This window comes from Notolepis coatsorum (genome assembly GCF_963971535.1).
Source record: "Notolepis coatsorum genome assembly, chromosome: 15".
NCBI classification, from domain to species: Eukaryota; Metazoa; Chordata; class Actinopteri; order Aulopiformes; family Paralepididae; genus Notolepis; species Notolepis coatsorum.
Genome location: NC_140179.1, coordinates 103,887,423 through 103,906,205, shown reverse-complemented (window position 1 = coordinate 103,906,205; position 18,783 = coordinate 103,887,423). Strand labels below are relative to the sequence as shown.

At 41.3% G+C, this 18,783-nt stretch overlaps 1 long non-coding RNA gene across 1 annotated transcript; it reads left to right on the top strand.

Moving 5' to 3' along the window:
• Positions 1 to 298: 298 nt before the first annotated feature.
• On the top strand, positions 299 to 14,576 carry LOC311241570. The gene is made up of 3 exons (XR_014620556.1): positions 299 to 459; positions 9,120 to 9,204; positions 13,998 to 14,576. It is a non-coding gene; the product is annotated as an uncharacterized lncRNA (long non-coding RNA).
• Positions 14,577 to 18,783: the final 4,207 nt, after the last annotated feature.

Below are 18,783 nucleotides of genomic sequence, written 5' to 3'. Positions count from 1 at the left end.
TGGCAACTTCATTCTATTTTCAATATTTAAAAAAACGAATTTGGTTAAGTGATAACCCAGTATGTTTTAAGAGAGAGGGGATTTAAATAATTAAAGTACAATCAAATAAAAAATATGCAAGTGCAGATACTGCACAGATACATAGTGATTGTACAAAGTGATGTCTTCCAAGATGATCAGAGGGGAAATATCAGTTTGATGGAGGAGGTGTCTATTGTTGTTCTGATTGGCCAATCAGTTCCAAGCAGCTAAATGCTCAACTATTGTCTCTCTGGTATAAGAACAGGGCTGTTTTCCAGACTGAAGTACTCATTCAACCATAAAGACGGGATAGTCTGCTGGTTGACTTGAACGCCTCTCTGTGGCAGAACACATTGTCTACTGGACCAAGACTTTCTACTGGAAACCATCTGGATCAAAACCTGCTTCTGAAGACAGATCAGACTGTGGACACCATCTGTAAGTACAATTATTTATTAGATTGTTTTTTGTGGCATTGCAGAGCCTCTCTTATTTTCTGTGTTTCCAAGAAAACCAATTTAAACATGCCTGAATGTCTGTTGTTTATTTGTCTTCATTAAATGTAAGTGTATTTGTACAACGACAGTCAGATACCACCACAATGACATTGCAGGCAACTGCCCAGTATTTTACCTAACGTTGACCAGATTTTAATAACAATCTTGTAGCAGATTCACTTTTAGAAGTATCTGTAATGTTGTAAACAGCTACCTCTAGGCAAAAGAGCCCTGCTTGGTAATGCACTTTTCTCAGGTGTGTGGGTTAGAATTGAATGGGAGTTGAAGGGGTTGTTATTAGGGGTGCACCGATATATCGGTCGGGTATCGGTATCGGCCGATAAGTGCCTTGTTGACTGCTATCGGCCTATCGGCCGATAAGCTCAAATGTGCCGATAGCAGTCGCCGATAAATACCCATCAATTTGTGTAGCGTCAAAAGGCAAAAAAAAAAAGTTCACTCGAGACCTACCTGCACAACGCCCGCCGTCCCCCACACACACACACACAATCTACTGCATCAAAGTAACTACTTATGATTAACAAGGCATTCGTTTTGTGGCATTAGCGTTATATAGTTAGTGTTACACGGACAATAACATCAGCATATTATTATTACCCATAGCAGCAAGGCATTACTCCGAGTCCGTTCATTAGCTCGGTTCCATTCCGTTGCTCATTCCGTACCCAACTACACATTCTGCAATCTGTTAATAAAGTTTTCAACCAGACAAATGTATAGAAAGGCTTTGTTTTATTATAACATTTGTTGCAGTAAAATCATTATGTCTCATTTGGTCATGCGTGGAGCGCCGGTCGGCGGGCCGGGCAGCTAACGTAGCTACGTTATTAGCTATTAGATGCAAGACTAACGTTACTGGTGAAAATGTGATTTGCGTTGGAATACTCCTTTGTCAACTTGCTGTACTTTGCTTGCAGGTCTGCAGTCATTATTGCTGCATTATGAATACCCCCAACTTTAGCCAAGGTAACGTTATGGCTAAACCTTTAACAATAGTTAACGCTAGCTTTCGGTTAGCTGTTCAATGCTATTAATAACACAACTCCCCGTCAACACCCTCTCTCGGGAAGATGGCATTTAAGAAAGTATCTGCTGTTAAAATGAAGTGTTACACGTTCAATAACAAGCATATTATTTACCCGAACATAGCAGTAAACAAGGCATTACTCCGTTAGTCCGTTCATAGCTCGGTTCCATTCCGTTGCTCATTCCGTACCCAACTACACATTCTGCAATCTGTTAATAAAGTTTTCAACCAGACAAATGTATAGAAAGGCTTTGTTTTATTATAACATTTGTTGCAGTAAAATCATTATGTCTCATTTGGTCATGCGTGGAGCGCCGGTCGGCGGGCCGGGCAGCTACGTTAAGTGTGTTCTGCTCTCGCAAACAGAACAATGGCGGCATGCCCGGAAGTAGAAAAATTTATAAACGCTTGCCGATTGGTCGGCAAGCGGGAGGTGGGTGCTAGCGGTGTGGCGTAATTGGCCGAATCGACTGTCAATCAAAATGGTTCCATTGCATTGGTTGAAAGCTCTGGTTGAGAGAATAGTATCCCGCTGCAGGCCGCAAGAATGGTTCCATTTCATTGGTTGAAAGCTCTGGTTGAGAAAATAGTATCCCTCTGCAGGCCGCAAGACGATACTGGGAGAGAGATAGTGATACCATAAACATATTTCTTGATGTTTCCTTTTTTTAAGTAAGTAAAGAGGCCTACAAATACAAACATACACATACAAATATACAGTAGTTTTTTTTTTTTTTTTTTTTTTTTTTTACAAATACTTATATACAAATATCGGTATCGGTATCGGCCGATAGTTTTAGTTGAACAATCGGTATCGGTATCGGCGGCCAATTTTCATATCGGTGCATCCCTAGTTGTTATTGTCTGGCCACACCTCAGGCTCTGCCAAGAGAGGTCTGGAGAAACACCAGAGTAGAGTCCTTTCTTTCACACCTAGAGTCCCAGTTTCAGTCACCAGCTAACTGATGGTCGATGTTGATTCTTGTTTCCCACGTTAAACTTGAGCACTAGTCTCTTTGATTTCATTTTTATTCTGAGACTCAATGTTTAACAAATACCATGGGATAAATAAAATCAATACATTCATAAAGACGCATAATTAAAAGTCCCACTGAGGATTTGGAACCTGAAATATGGCAACTTCATTCTATTTTCAATATTTAAAAAAACGAATTGGGTTAAGTGATAACCTTGTATGTTTTAAGAGAGAGGATTTAAATAATTAAAGTACAATAGGTTAGGGCTGGGCGATATGGCCTGTAACTGACCGCCAAGGGTAAAGATGCCTATCATCTTTATTGTCAGTAAACTTTAATTTACATTGGTCTAGATGATCGACTTCTCTTTATTAGCTCAGAATACTGAGCTTTCTATTTAAGAAAAGAATATTTCAGAGCCGCTTGTGCATTTTCATTTCGTGTCCACATGGGGGCAGAGCTCGTCTTTCCTATAGTATAAAGGTCACAGCATCCTGTTTGTGACCAAGGCAGGAAGTAACTCAGAGACAACGACGGAGCAGACAGCAAATTATGTAGAATATAAGGACCTTACTTCAGTAAATAACACCCCTTGGTAAAGCGGAATAAGGTACGTCGAACACTAAAATGTATTATTGTTATTATTATTATTACTGTTGTTGAAGAGGTCTATATTTATGTGTGGTAAACATGTAAAGTGGTGCACTCACTGATTAGGTTCTAATCAAAGGCACCTGCTGCCGAACAAGTAACATTACTATTTATCATTATTTTCCTTAAATGCCTTTATTATGGAAGACGAGTTCACCCTCAATAATATCATTAAATTCAAATGTTTGTTTGAACACGTTAGGTGCTTTGTTGTGAACAATATTGAACTGTGAACAATATAACTAATTGTATATGTTTGTGTTTTTGACCGTCACAGTTTTCACGGTGCAAACGTAGCAAACGATGCAACCGTCACTACCTGTACAACTACGGTGCAACGACAACTACCAAAGAAAGGCTACAGTGCTGCTATGCTAAAATGCAAAAGAAAAAAGAGAAAATAAATAAAAGCACCTGTACGAAACATAACCGCATCTTTATTTCACCACCAAGCCGGGGGGCAGTTACATGGCCTCTAAATGATATCGCGATATTTTTTGGCCATATCACGATACACGATATATATCGCGATATTGACATTTCCTCTAAAGCACTTAAAAATGCTTGATTTAACCCTTTGCTGCATACAGTCACACCAATATGATGATTATAATAAGTAGGGATGGGAATCGGTTCCTAATTGTCCGATGCCTGGAATCGCGTGCCTCCCGTGACTTTCGATTCCCTTATCGCTGCCAGTTTTTCAAAACAATAACGTTAGCGTTAGCATGTAGCCATGGTAAGGCTGAGCCCGAACCCTGTTTTCAGGGTTCGAACGTTCGCCAGGGTTTATCGAACGAACGTTTGAACGTTCGTTTTTTTAAATTTTTTAATAAAAAAATGTTTTAATAATTTTTTTTTTCATTTTTTTTAATAATAATTTTTTTTTATTGTATTATTATATATCCTACGGAGGGCGGCATTGCATAGTCTATTGGTGAAAAACATGTTGTTTACAGTGGTGGCTGTTCATGTAAACATGTAATTAAACAAAGCACTCAGAAGAAAATAAACAAGCTACTGAATCAAAGTATGATAAACAATAGCCCTTGCAGTCACGTAAGGGGCTAGATAAACAAATGCATTAGTTTTGTGGCATTAACCGAACGTTATATAGTTAGTGTTACACGTTCAATAACAGGTATTCACTCTTGGTCGACGGGGAGGGGAGCCGGGAGGAGAGGCGCATGCCTCGGCTCAACAGACCCGTCCACCGTCTACCTCGGAACGGCCGGGCTCCCAACACGCCTGCCGCCCGTCCGCCCTACCACCGTTCCGAGGTAGACGGTGGACGGGTCTGTCCACCGTGCGCCTGCTGTTGTTTCCAACGCAACCACCTCCCGCCATGAAGCTCGCGCTCTGTGGCCGAAAAAGGATGGTATTCATTAATGATCCTTCTGCAGGTTCACCTACGGAAACCTTGTTACCGATTACTTCCTCGGCGGGGAGCTAACTACGGCTCCCCGGTAGCTACGGTAAGTCTGTTGAGGCTTGCCGATTGGTGGTAACAGCAGAGGCGGGTGCAAGCGGTGTGACGTAATTGGCAGAATCGCCTGTCAATCAAAATAGAGCTCTGGTTGAGAAATAGTATCCCGCTGCAGCCCGGCAGACCATACTGGTTGAGCCGAGCGCCTCGCATTCACATCACCTCAACCCCGTGCGCATTCAACGAACGTTCGAACCTATTAATTAAAGTCCGAATGTCAGCGTAACGAACGAACGTTCGAACGTTCGGGCTCAGCCTTAAGCCATGGCAGACTTATTTGATTCCTTAAGGGCTCGAAATTGCCTAGGTTTTGGTCATATGCTCCCGAAATGATCCCGCTGTTTGGCTACTTCTATGTGCAGTGAAAACTACTTGAATGCTTTAGAATCTAGTCATTGATTTAGTTCAGGGTAAGGTAAAATTAGTTGCTGTGTGTGTGTGAGACAGAAGTCAGAGGAATAACGACCTGTTGAATTCAACTACGGTTCAATAGATTAAATTAGTTTAAGAATAAAAAAATAAATACATTTTAAGAGAATCTCAAATACATTATTTTATTTAAGTGTAGGCTATAGTTAATGTTTTATTTTTTACAGTTTTTGTATTTTTCTGACATGGGGGCTCAACAATAAATGACAATCAGAAATGTCAAGTTGCATGTTGTTATTCTAACCAGCTTAGTTCTGTTGCATTTCCAATTTATTTATTTAAATTATAAATTGATCAGGTATCGATAAGGGAATCGAATCGATAAGCAGAATCGATAATGGAATCGTATCGATAAAATCCTATCAATTCCCATCCCTAATAATAAGTCCCTGCAACATATGTTTGCATTATTAAACCATAAAGATGCTAAAAAGAAAAAAATGAAAATGTACTACGAGTAGTCTACTGACACACTAACAAAAAATGTATTTACATCTAAGACAATTTATATAAAAACTATTGGGTGCCTAAGACTTTTGCACAGTACTGCGTTTTCTATCCACTTTAGCCAAACACACACACACACACACATATATATGTATATACACACTACTGTGAGAAAATAATAATCACACACAAAGGGAATGAATGCATGAATGAATGAAAACTTTATTTAACAGATTGCAGAACGGGTACAATACAGTACGGCTCAATACACACAATTGTTAAGGGGATGCAGACCAGAGAAAGAAGTTTGTCTTGTTTACATAAGGGTCCCCCATTTGGGATAGGGATAATGGCTTATAGCAGACTTAATGATTTTAGAATATTTCAGATAATGAAATTAAATGTTTATCATCAACTATCCAGTTAGTATTTATACTGTAACGTTTGGCTACTTTAAATCATTGAATGTAGAGAGAGAGCGAGAGAGAGAGAGAGGGCGAGAACGCGCAAGAGAGCCAGCCCCCCCCCCCCCCCCTCGGGTTTTGTTTTAGGTTTGCGTTTTGAGCGTCTAAGCTGCCGTAGGCGATGACGTCACACTCTAATGTAAACAGGAAGAGTTTAAGACATGGAGATGGAAACTGGATGCTGATATAAGGAAACGAATAACCAATAAATATGAAGTTATGTTTTAAACCTCTGTTGTCAAGCGTTGTCAATATAACCCACCCCCTTTCCTCACGAATGGAACTAGTGTTGTGGAGTCCGCTTTGAGCGTTTTCCAGGGTTAGCAGCTAACACTAGCTAGTTAGCTTAGCCTAGTCATGGGATAACTTGGTTAGCAGCTAACGTTAGCCCAATGCTTGCGTTAATTAAATTGCATGTCATTGAAGGTCCGCGCTGGTCTGTCTAATGAAATTACAATTGCATGTCATTTAAGATCCGCGCTGGTCATGTGTCTATAATGAAATGAGAGGACCGCTCTGCGCTAAAGCCTGATCTCAGCCGCGACAACATATACTCGACAACATATACTCGATGTTCACGATATAATAATATACTACATCTTAGGGGTGGACGGTATGGTCTAAAATTTATATCACGGTATAATTTGAAGCATAGACGGTAACGGTATATATCACGGTATCAGTGTTTCCGTTCGAATAATTTTTTTTGCCTGATAGGCAGGCTATATAAAGAATGACATCCTCAAGGCATGTAGATTTATAATATTTTAACTTAAAACTAGGCTACTTTTGCGTATAAAGTCATTATATTCCAAATAAAATAAGTCCTGAGTCCGTGCTGCTCCCATTGCAAACAGCCGGGCTGGATGCTGGATTTTGCTATAAGCATATGTAGCTGCAGAGCCGCAGAGCCAGCGGCGCTTTCAGGTCTGGTCACAGCTTTCAGCCGTTGGGTGGGGGGGGGGGGGGGGGGGCGCTGTTGAGCGGACCTGACCTGAAAGCGCCGCTGGCTCTGCGGCTCTGCAGCCAGGGAGCGAAATTAACTTTTTGACTCACCGGCCAGTGGCGGGTAGATGGGAAGAGTCTACCCGCCAAGCATATTTCTTACCTGCCAACATTTTTTTGATTAAAAAAATATATATATATATTTTATATAAATTTTTTTTTTTAATAAAATATATATTATATAATCATACTTGTAGTTGTATTATCTGCGAGACATCGCCACCACGCAATAAGTCAAAATGCTTGCTATCTGCAAACAGCTCCACTGTCTGTGTGTATACTTGAGTAGCCTCCAGCTCGAGCAAGGATTCTCCGGCCCTGCAGCTAGACCCTATATTCAGCTAGACCCTACATTCAGCATGCAAGGATTCTCCGGCGATGCAGCTGGACCTATTTATAACGTTACCGTTCTTTTGTCAAATCACATTCAACATGCCCTCAGCTAGAATACGCATTCAATCAATGTTATAAGACATTGATATCAGGAGCTATCTGTAGCTACTGCTAGCCCGGTAGATAACGTTAAGACAATTTAGTTGACTGGGACATATGGATCAACGTGAGCTAGCTAAGCTAGCTAACGAGGGACCGGAGGTATTATGCACTCGAGTAGACTATTGCTGGAGCATTTGTTGATATCAGCAGCTATCAGTAGCTAGCCAGCTAGATACCGGTAGACAATGCCTCGTCATGTATTAAACTAAAAGTGAATAGTTGACTGGGTCATTGTTTAAACAGTAACGTTAGACTCTTGGAGGTCCGATATAGACTAGAGCAGATGGAAGTAAACAAGCCAAATGAATGATAGCTTCCGATTGGTCATTTGCTTTTTTTCTCATGAAACCAGTCACGTCACTCTACTGTGATTGGACCTAGTGCGATGTGGGACTTGTAGTTTTTTAACGATCTCGCGGCAGAGAAAAAAAAGACGAGCGGCTATAATCTGTACTCGCACAAGAGTATCGTTATGAAGTTATGAACTACACGTCTACACGCCACACGGCGGGCAGCCCTCTAAGTGTCATGCGCCAAAGGTAAAAACAGCCCGCCCCTGGCGGGCGGCGGGCTTTAGTTTCGGTCCCTGTCTGCAGCTGCATGCTATTCGCAAATCCACTGCTGCCGCCGTCCTCCCGGCTCCCGCTGCAGCCGTCGTTATCATAACACTACACGCATATCATAATGTTTACAGCAAACTGTAGTTGATCACCAGGTATGTTTTATTAACGTAGAATAATTCATATCAAAAAACGATAGGGACATCTCTTACCTTTCTCCACTGGTTAAAAATGCCAGGAACTGAAATTGAAACTTGCTGTGTGTTTATTATGAAATGACAATTGCGTGTTGACACGCCCACTGCGCGAAGCCTCCTAAATAACTTTTTCCAGTTTGCACATATCTATTATCTATGACTAATTCTATCTATTTTTAGGGGCAAATGCGATTGAAATAGTCGCGCTGTGGTTACATGACGTCATTGCTATTTTAGAGCTACTCTACCGGTTACACGGTATAGTCAAAATCCATACCGTAGAGCAAATTAATACCGTTTATACCGTCCACCCCTACTACATCTCATGTAGAACAAGCCGCGATACATCGAGTATACTCGATATATCGCCCAGCCCTACAATAGGTACAAATCAAATAAGAAATATGCAAGTGCAGATACATAGTGATTTAGTCACGTTAGCGTCACATGCTCTTTAATAACGTGACATCACGTCTCGTTGTTGTCATGAAAAAAAACCTTCGTTGACGAACATCTTTCGTCATAATTTTCGTTGACAAGATTAACACTGCTAAGCACCACTGGGGATCTGGTGCAGTGAAGTGGTAATAATTAAATAATCCGTAGGATGAGTTCCCAGTTCTTTATTTGTTTTATTTTGATGTGTACATTTTGGTACATGTCATACTAGTAATATTCATACTGGTTGAAGCTCGATGGTGTTTCATTTGCTCTACTGTGCCATTAAGTGGACAATAAATGTGATTAGCGTGATTATAATAATACCATGGCTTTGGTGTGTGAAGCTTTGATGTGATGATGATGCCAATAAACAAATAATATTGTGTCTGTTTTTCTAACAGAATGATGGCAGGGACAGAGGAGAAAGATGTTTGGCTGTCATTTTCATGCTGACAAGTTGACGTCACACAGCCAGACACATTACGTGTAAGGAATTATGGGATTTGGTGTTGGGTGTATGGACTCAACTAGGGGTGGGAATCACCAGTTTCATCACGATACGATATCGATTCTTTGGACAACGATACAATATTTGCCGATATCTGCCACGATACGATACTATGCAGGTGCCTGCAATCGATATGAGATGATATCATAAGCCCATTTAACACAATCAGTAACATTGGGTCTCATTCTCGAACGAAGTTACGACAAAATATTTCGTCTTAGCCAGATTTCGGCCTATTTAAGACATATTAGGGCTGGGAGTGGGAGAATTTTCCTGAGATCTTATTTGAGAGCAGATCTAAGAGTGCTGAGGAGCACACTTAAATATGCTCTCAGCCCACGATCAAATCTCATGATTGATTGACTAATTTAAAATGTTATTATAACTTGACAGACTGTGTTCTCATAGTGATTCCTTCATGTTAACGCTACAGGCCTCCTTGGAATTAATTACTTGATCATAATTAAAATAAATATGACAATATTTGTACGATAAGAAATTACGCATTTGATGTCGGAAAAATAAATAATATGGATTCATCTGATCACAGGGCAGCTGCTTAACCATATCTGAACCAGCTATTTTGGACAAAAGTATAATTACTTTAATTACTCAGATATTCAAACACAATTATGCAATTATTGTGAAATGATTGAAAATAATAATAATTGAATGCCTTCTGTGGAATTTGCATTTCTTATTTGTTACACATCTGTTTTAATGATTAATTATATACATTTGAAAGAATGCAGGTCAACATGCAATGTATCCCATTGATTGGTATACAATGGGACAGACCTTTGTTTGATTGATTGAAAACTTAACAGATGGGACTTGCAGAATGGGTACAGTACAGTACAGCTCAATTACATAAGGGGATGCAGACCAGAGAAAGAATTTCGTCTTGTTTACATCAGGGTCCCCCATTTTCAATTCATCATAACATATATGACACACACGACACAGATAGACAGTACTGCTACATCTATACATTTATGACATACCAGATTTGCAAATACAGTACTGTTTGTGATACAAAAAGAGTCCAGAAAAGAGAGTACATTTGACGTAGAAACTGTTGGAGGAGGTTGGGTAGGAGGGGTGGTAGACTTACTGTACAAGCAAAACTGTACATTGGAATATTGACAACCATACTTGGTCATTTACTGTACATTGGAGGGGGTTGATATAGCTATAAACCTGCATTCCTTCGAATATATCATTAATCAATTAAACATATTGAAATACACTATATAGCCTATACACCAACACTGAAATGACAGTGGATAAATAAATAAGAACTAAAGCTAATCGGTGGAAATAGACTGCATTAATATTCCATAACAAGTCTTGTGTGCGCCTACGAATGAACAGTAGCCTATAGGCTTAATTATGGAATAATAAGCCATACTGCGTTCATTCATTACGCCCGCCGGCCCGTAGGCTATATATATTATATGTCATTCATTCATATACAGTACTGCGCGCGCGTGTGTGTGTGTGTGTGCGCGCGTGCTGCGGCAGGTGTGTACCGCAAGCTGTATATGATGCCAATACATTAATCTAATCTTTTTTATGGGCGCAAGCGTGATTATGAAACCTAGCCGCATTTCTCGGAGGCGCTCTCTGATTGGCACTGACTGACGCTAGGTTTCGTAATCACGCGGCTCTCAAAGCACTTCCGCCATTCCATTTCACACAGCTGCGTCACCAGTTGCTTTATAAGGACTGTCGGGGGCGTGGTTTGTATGCAAATGACCTGAACGGGAACGCGCGTTGGAGTTTACGACAGAATGCCATTCTCCAAGCAGATATCAGATCATATCATTGCTGCGACCGTTTCAGCCACGTTCAGGACTCAGAGTGTACTTGTCATAGATTATGTCTCAGTGGTTCCAAGATAAGTCTTCCAGAATATAACTTTGAACATTTTTCGGGAATGAGACCCATTTAGATCAACTCAAAAGGTAACAAATATAATTTGAATATTTTTTTATCTCTTCCAGACATTTAAATGAAAAACTATTTATGGTTTTTAATACAAATAGACCTCCTAAATTGCCACGTTTTGATATATTGAGCTTTAAACTTTAAGTACATTTTTTTTGGAACACACAACCTAAAACCCATTCCTCTGCCAAACCGTTCCTGCAATTGTTTTATGTTGCATGATGATCATGCATACATTTATTATGTATTGTATTTTTTATGTTTAAATATCAACATCATCTGTCTACCCTCAGTACATTTACTATCAATATAATATACTCATCTGACTTCATCATATCTTTTCAAACGCACACACACACACACAGAAGGGAGAATGCCCCCCCCCCTTCCTTCCCAGTCCCCACTCTGCTGTTCTCTATCGCTCTGAACAGGGCTTTAGCTTGTTGTTAGCTTATGCTAATGTTAATGTTAATTCCGGTCTTAAACACGACGTGGTCATAAAGGAATGGCGAGGATTGCAAAGCATGTTATATGCATTTGACCCGTTGCGGAATAAAACAGCAGGGATTTGTTTTGGGTCGCGAAATAAGCACACTAGCCTATGTTGCAATGTGCGTGTTCCAGACGCTACTGCTGCTACTGCGAGACGAGTACTGCTGTGTGCTGTAGAGCGGATATGAGTCACGACACCACGGATTTTCAAAATAAGAGTATCGATATGAACTGAGCGGTGCTAGCTGCCGGAGCCATAGTTATTATAGCTGGAGCTGCGCTTAGGCGGAAATGAGACCCGCAACCAAAGAGAAGGGAGTTGCAGTAATCTAAGTGGGAAATGACGAGGGAGTGGACCAGGATTGCGGCGCTGTTGGGAGTGAGTGAAGGGCGGAGGCGGTTGATGTTGCAAAGGTGGAAGTAGGCAGACCGGATGATGTTATTGATGTGGGAATGGAATGATAGGGTGCTGTCGAGGACGACACCCAGACTCTTGACCTGGGGGGAAGGGGAAACCAAGGAGTTGTCTATGGTGAGGGTGAAACTGGGAATAGGAAATTAACGAATAATGTATATTGAATATCAGATTAATAATCAGAATAATCTGAAATAAATTTTGTACCCGAGCTTAAAGAGTCAAGAACAGACAGTTTGCTGTACAATGCAAATCCTACTTTGCTAGTGCGCCCTTCACACAAAATCACACAATACTTAAATAATTTTTATTTAAATACAAGTGATTGCAAAAAATAAGGTAAACATATATATTTTGTATATACAAAAAAAGAAAAAGGTTTAAGATATATACAAGGCACAAGTGAGTAACATTGACGTTATTGCACGTTCCGATTCACTGTGTAGGATCCAGTAGTGTTTACAAATTCACAGTGTTCACAGTTTAGTCCTGGATTTCAGCAGATGGCAGGAGGTTGATGAGTCTGTGCTGGGGGTGTATACTGTCCTTAATTATGTTATGTGCTCTCCTGGTGGCCCTGGTAGAGTAAATGTCCTGTAGTGAGGGGAAGGCTGCTTCAGAGATGTACTGAGCAGTTTTAATCACTCGCTGGAGTGCCTTCCTGTCCTTAGCATTGCATTTCCATACCAGACCGTGATTGAGCTGGTAAGGACACTCTCAACCATACTTCTGTAGAAGTTGCTGAGAATCTTGGGTGGCATTTTCTCAGCCTTCGATGCTGGGATTCTTTCTGTGTGTCTCACTCACTCACTCACTCACTCACTCACTCACTCACTCACTCACTCACTCACTCACTCACTCACTCACTCACTCACTCACTCACTCACTCACTCACTCACTCACTCACTCACTCACTCACTCACTCACTCACTCACTCACTCACTCACTCACTCACTCACTCACTCACTCACTCACTCACTCACTCACTCACTCACTCACTCACTCACACACACACCTGGTCTTCTGAAAGACCAGATGACATCAGAGGAGTTTGATAGTATTTACTGAGGATTGACAGATAATGTTGATATTTAAACGTTAAAAAAGTTGTTGTAGGGAGGCATTTTAGATTGCGTGTTGTGAAGTTTAGACTTCAGAGAGAGAGAGTAAAGTACAGAAAAAAAGGTACTGTTGGGTACCGGTATCAATTCCCAGGTAAAAATAAACATTTTGGGCTGCTTTAAAAAAGAAATATATAATAATTTTGCGAATATTTTATCGCAATTGCAATATCTGTCCGAAAAATCGCAATTAGATTATTTCCCAAAACCGCGCAGCCCTAATCCTCAGTGGACCGGTTCTGACGGTACACAAACTGCAGAGGGTCCAGTGTGTCTGGGATGGTCTCCTTGATGTGCAACATGGCTATCCTCTCGAAACACTTCATCACTATTGGGGTGAGTGCAACAGGACGATAGTCATTGAGACAGGTTACAGTGTTTTTCTTTGGCAGGGGCACGAGGGTGGTGGTCTTGAAGCAGGTGGGCACAATAGCTTGTGCTAGTGACAAGTTGTATATGTCAGCAAGTACGTCGGCCAGCTCTGAGGAACAGACCCTGAGGGCACGGCCAGGGATGTTGTCTGGGCCAGCTGCCTTCCGTGGGTTTGTTCTGCTCAGAAGTGAGTGGTGAGTCCTGCGTGCGCTCCGTGGTCAGAACCCCTCTCTGTTGGTTGGTGTTGGGGACTTCAAAGTGGGCGTTGAGTCTAGAACTGTAGACGACTCTGGACTACACTGTTTTTAAACTATAAAACCCAGCTACATACCATTATAAACCTCTTACATGGAAATTAAGCTGAATAAAATCACCAAATCTCCTTCCTCTGACACTCTTCTCCATCACTATCTCCATCCAGATAGCCGTCCTGTCAGGCCTGGGACGAAACCAAGAGGCTTGGATGGAAGAAAAGGTCTGCTGTGACCAGTGTGGAAAAAACTTCAGTTCAAAGATGAATCTCAATAAACACCAGCGCATTCACACAGGAAAGAAACTCTATTCCTGTGACCAGTGTGGGAACAGCTTTAGTCGACTGTTTCGTCTGAAAACACACCAGATGATTCACACAGGAGAGAAGCCCTACTCCTGTGACCAGTGTGGAAAGAGCTTTAGACAACTGTCTAATCTGAAAACACACCAGATGATTCACACAGGAAAAAAGCCCTACTCCTGTGACCAGTGTGGGAAGAGCTTTAGTCTTCAACATAATCTGAAAACACACCAGAGAATTCACACAGGAGAGAAGCCCTACTCCTGTGACCAGTGTGAGAAGAGCTTTCGTCAGCCACGTGATCTGAAAACGCACCAGATGATTCACACAGGATGGAAGCCCTGCTCCTGTGACCAGTGTGGAAAGAGCTTTAGTCAACTGTCTAGTCTGAAAACACACCAGAGAATTCACACAGGAGAGAAGCCCTACTCCTGTGACCAGTGTGAGAAGAGCTTTAGTCAACTGTCTAGTCTGAAAACACACCAGATAATTCACACAGGAGAGAAGCCCTACTCCTGTGACCAGTGTGAGAAGAGCTTTAGTCAACTGTCTAGTCTGAAAACACACCAGATGATTCACACAGGATGGAAGCCCTGCTCCTGTGACCAGTGTGGAAAGAGCTTTAGTCAACTGTCTAGTCTGAAAACACACCAGAGAATTCACACAGGAGAGAAGCCCTACTCCTGTGACCAGTGTGAGAAGAGCTTTAGTCGACTGGATCATCTGAAATCACACCAGATAATTCACACAGGAGAGAAGCCCTACTCCTGTGACCAGTGTGAGAAGAGCTTTAGTCGCCTGCAGAATCTGAAAACACACCAGATGATTCACACAGGAGAAAAGCCCTACTTCTGTGACCAGTGTGAGAAGAGCTTTAGTCAGCTGTCTAGTCTGAAATCACACCAGATAATTCACACAGGATGGAAGCCCTACTTTTGTGACCAGTGTGAGAAGAGCTTTAATAATCTGTCTCATCTGAAATCACACCAGAGAATTCACACAGGAGAGAAGCCCTACTCCTGTGACCAGTGTGAGAAGAGCTTTAGTCAACTGTCTCGTCTGAAAACACACCAGATGATTCACACAGAAGAGAAGCCCTACTTCTGTCACCAGTGTGAGACTAGCTTTAGTCAATTGAGTAATCTAAAAAGACACCAGATAATTCACACAGGAGAGAAGCCACATCATTGTGGTTTGTGTGATAAGAGATTCAGAACATTAGCATATTTGAGTAAACATGAGAAAATTCACTTGGGAGAGAAGATCCAGGGAAATGTCAAACCTGTCAATTCACCTGCACATTCCTAGGAGCTATTCCTACTGCTGTGACCAATATTAGAAGAGTTACACTCATAATGATGCTCCTGAAATGATATCAACGTCATTCACACAGGAGAGAAACTATACCACTGTGGGGAAAACTTCACATGAAAAATAGGTACCATTTTAACTAGTGCTGTCAGGCGATTAAAAAAATTTATCTAATTAATTACAGGATTTGTAATTAATTAATCTAATTAATCGCTTTTTAATCGCATAACATTTTAGGTCTGATATTTTATATTCTATAATCATATTTCAAATTGCATGTGTCCGGATTGGCAGAATTCAGTACTGTATCTACAAAACCTTCTGTTTAATCATCTTCCCTTTATTCATTTGCTTAGATTTTTCAGGTCTGGTCAATTTTAGCATGGTGTTATTCACAGTCAAATTTTTTTTTTTAGAATTGAATTGATATTCTCATTTGGTTCATTATAATTTACTCAAGCCTAGTAACAGACACAGTATTTCTGACACTGGGTGTGGGAGCTATTAACTATTTTTACATTTATTTGTTATGTGATTTTGTAGTATCAATTTGTTTACGGCCATATTATTTAAGTTATTATGAGTCGCAGCTAAATGCTTTTACTTTGAAGGGGATCTGGGCAATTGGGAAGCACAGCTGGGTGTATTTAGGTAATTAGAGGCAATAGCACAGTGGGCATCAGGGAAGGTATATGGTTTTTACCAGCGTCAGGAGATCATATAGAATCAAACATAATTTTTCTGTATTCTTTGATTAACAGACAATAAATGCCACAAAACTGTCAAATGCTGTCTGGACAATGGACTTCCTGATCTGCGTGAGATTCGCTGCCCTGGTGCTTCAGTGGCTTTTTAGTTTTTATTAGTTGTTGTTGACAAATAGCCACTACATAAAGTAAAAACCGTTCCTTATTGAAGCGGACACTTTTTATCGTTGTTTTGGATTTTTGCCGTTGGACGTTTTGGACATGGAAACACCACGCTCAAACGGAGGATCATTCAGATCAGAGGACATGGATGCTGGCGCTCCAGCGTTTGGTCTGGAGATCGAAGACTATGATCAGTGACTTTTGTGAAGCTTGAATTGCCTTGGATCAACCTGTTAAAGACACGATCGGAGAACGGAGGACCACACGGTCTAATGGACGTCGCACTCGAACAAAACAACATCATTGGTATGTGAAGAATAATCCGTCAGCTTTATTGGAAAAAGGCAAACTTATTGGAGTGACTGAATTATTGTCTCGCGACGCTAAATGATGTTGATGAATATTGGGAGTTGTTGAACTTCATTGTAAAGACATTCATTCATAAATCTCCGACGTGAAGTTGGCTGTATGAACCAATCAGACAGTATGGAGCAGCTGGTTGGGACATATGAGACAACGCCTGTGGTTGGTTCAAACGTTGCAAGTGTGGAGAATGTTGCTCCGCCCAAGCCCTCTGTAAAACGGGGCATCAAGTTTACCGCAAAAGGGTTGGCATTTTACATGCAAACATGCCAAGAAAAGAGGTCTGCAAAAATCAAACAGGCCAAGAAATACATTGAACCAATACGTACCTTGCTGAAATCTACTGACAATGTGAACTATGTACAGGCTCATTTGAGTAACTTCATCAATTGTTATGAGGACGCTAAGGACATGCATGAGTCTTTCATAAATATGGATTTGCCTGAGGAAGAGGTTAAAAGGCAAAATACATGTTTCAATGCAACAATAATGAAATTTTGTAATTTCACAGAGGATGTAAGGGTTTGGTTGTCTGCTGCTGGGCACCCTCAGGTGGAATCAAATGCAAATATTGACAATGAAACTAATGATGTTGTTGAAACAAATGAAGATGATGATGAGGCTCAATCTAAACAAAGTGTTGTTATTGATGATATCAATCCTGAGGACAGTGCCTCTAACATTTCATGTACAAATGAAAAGCAACAAAAGCCACACTCCAGTGTATCAAAGACATCATCCACCGCGTCTACCAGGCTAAAGGCGGAGGCTGACAAAGCATCACTACTAGAGCGGATGAAAGCCTTAAAAAGGAAACATGAGTTGGAAGCAAAGCAGGAGGAACTAAGGGCAAAGCAGGAGGAACTAAGGAAGGAAAAGGAACAGTTTGCTCTGGAAACTGACCAGGAACCAAGGGAATATCGAATGAGGGTACATTTGTTTGGAGCTGTTTCGTCCCCCAGTTGCGCCAATTACGCCTTGAGGCGAACTGCAGAGGACAATGCAACTCACTTCCCTCCTGAAGTGATCAAAACAGTCAATCACAACTTTTATGTAGACGACTGCCTGAAGTCTACATCCTCGGAGGGAGATGCAATTAAGCTTGTAAAGGATTTGACTCTGCTCTGTAGTCAGGGAGGATTCAGCCTTCAGAAATGGGTGACAACCAGCCGTTATGTTTTGTCATCGATCCCAGGTGACATCAGAGCAGCAGAGATGAAAGAGCTGGATTTGGACAAAGATCACCTGCCTATGGAAAGAGCACTTGGACTGCAATGGTGCGTTGAGTCCGACCAGTTCAGCTTTAGGACTTCATTACAGCCACGCCCACAAACCAGGAGAGGTATCTTGTCGGTGGTCAGCTCTCTGTATGACCCTATAGGATTTTTGGCTCCTTTTACAATGCCAGCCAAGTTACTGTTGCAGGAGCTTTGCCGGCAAAACCTGAAGTGGGATGAACACATTTCCCCCTCCTTCTCCAAACAGTGGTCGGATTGGCTGAGCGACCTCCAAAGGATGAGTGTATTCAAGGTGGAACGCTGTATCAAAACCCTGAACTTTGAAACATCTGTGACAGCACAAATTCATAATTTTGCTGATGCCAGTGAAGCTGGTTATGGTACAGTATCGTACCTGAGACTGAAGGATAAAGATAGAGACGATAAGGTGCATGTTTCATTTCTTGCCGGAAAGGCCAGAGTTGCACCTCTGAAGCACATCACCATTCCTCGTTTGGAACTCACAGCAGCAGTCCTTGCTGTCCGAATGGATGGCATGCTTCAAAGGGAACTACAGTGGCCACTGGAGAAGTCAGTGTTTTGGACCGATAGCACGACTGTCATCAAATACATCTCCAATGAAACCAGACGTTTTCATACGTTTGTTGCCAACAGAGTCACTGTAATCAGAGAAGCTACAGATGTTGACCAGTGGAAGTATGTGGGCTCCAAGGTCAATCCTGCTGATGAAGCATCACGTGGATTGAGAGCTGAAGAATTTCTCACACACGGAAAATGGATTAAAGGCCCAGATTTCCTGTATTTGCCTGAAAATGAGTGGCCTACACTGGAAATGGATTCAGTGATTCCCATTGATGACCCGGAGGTCAAAAG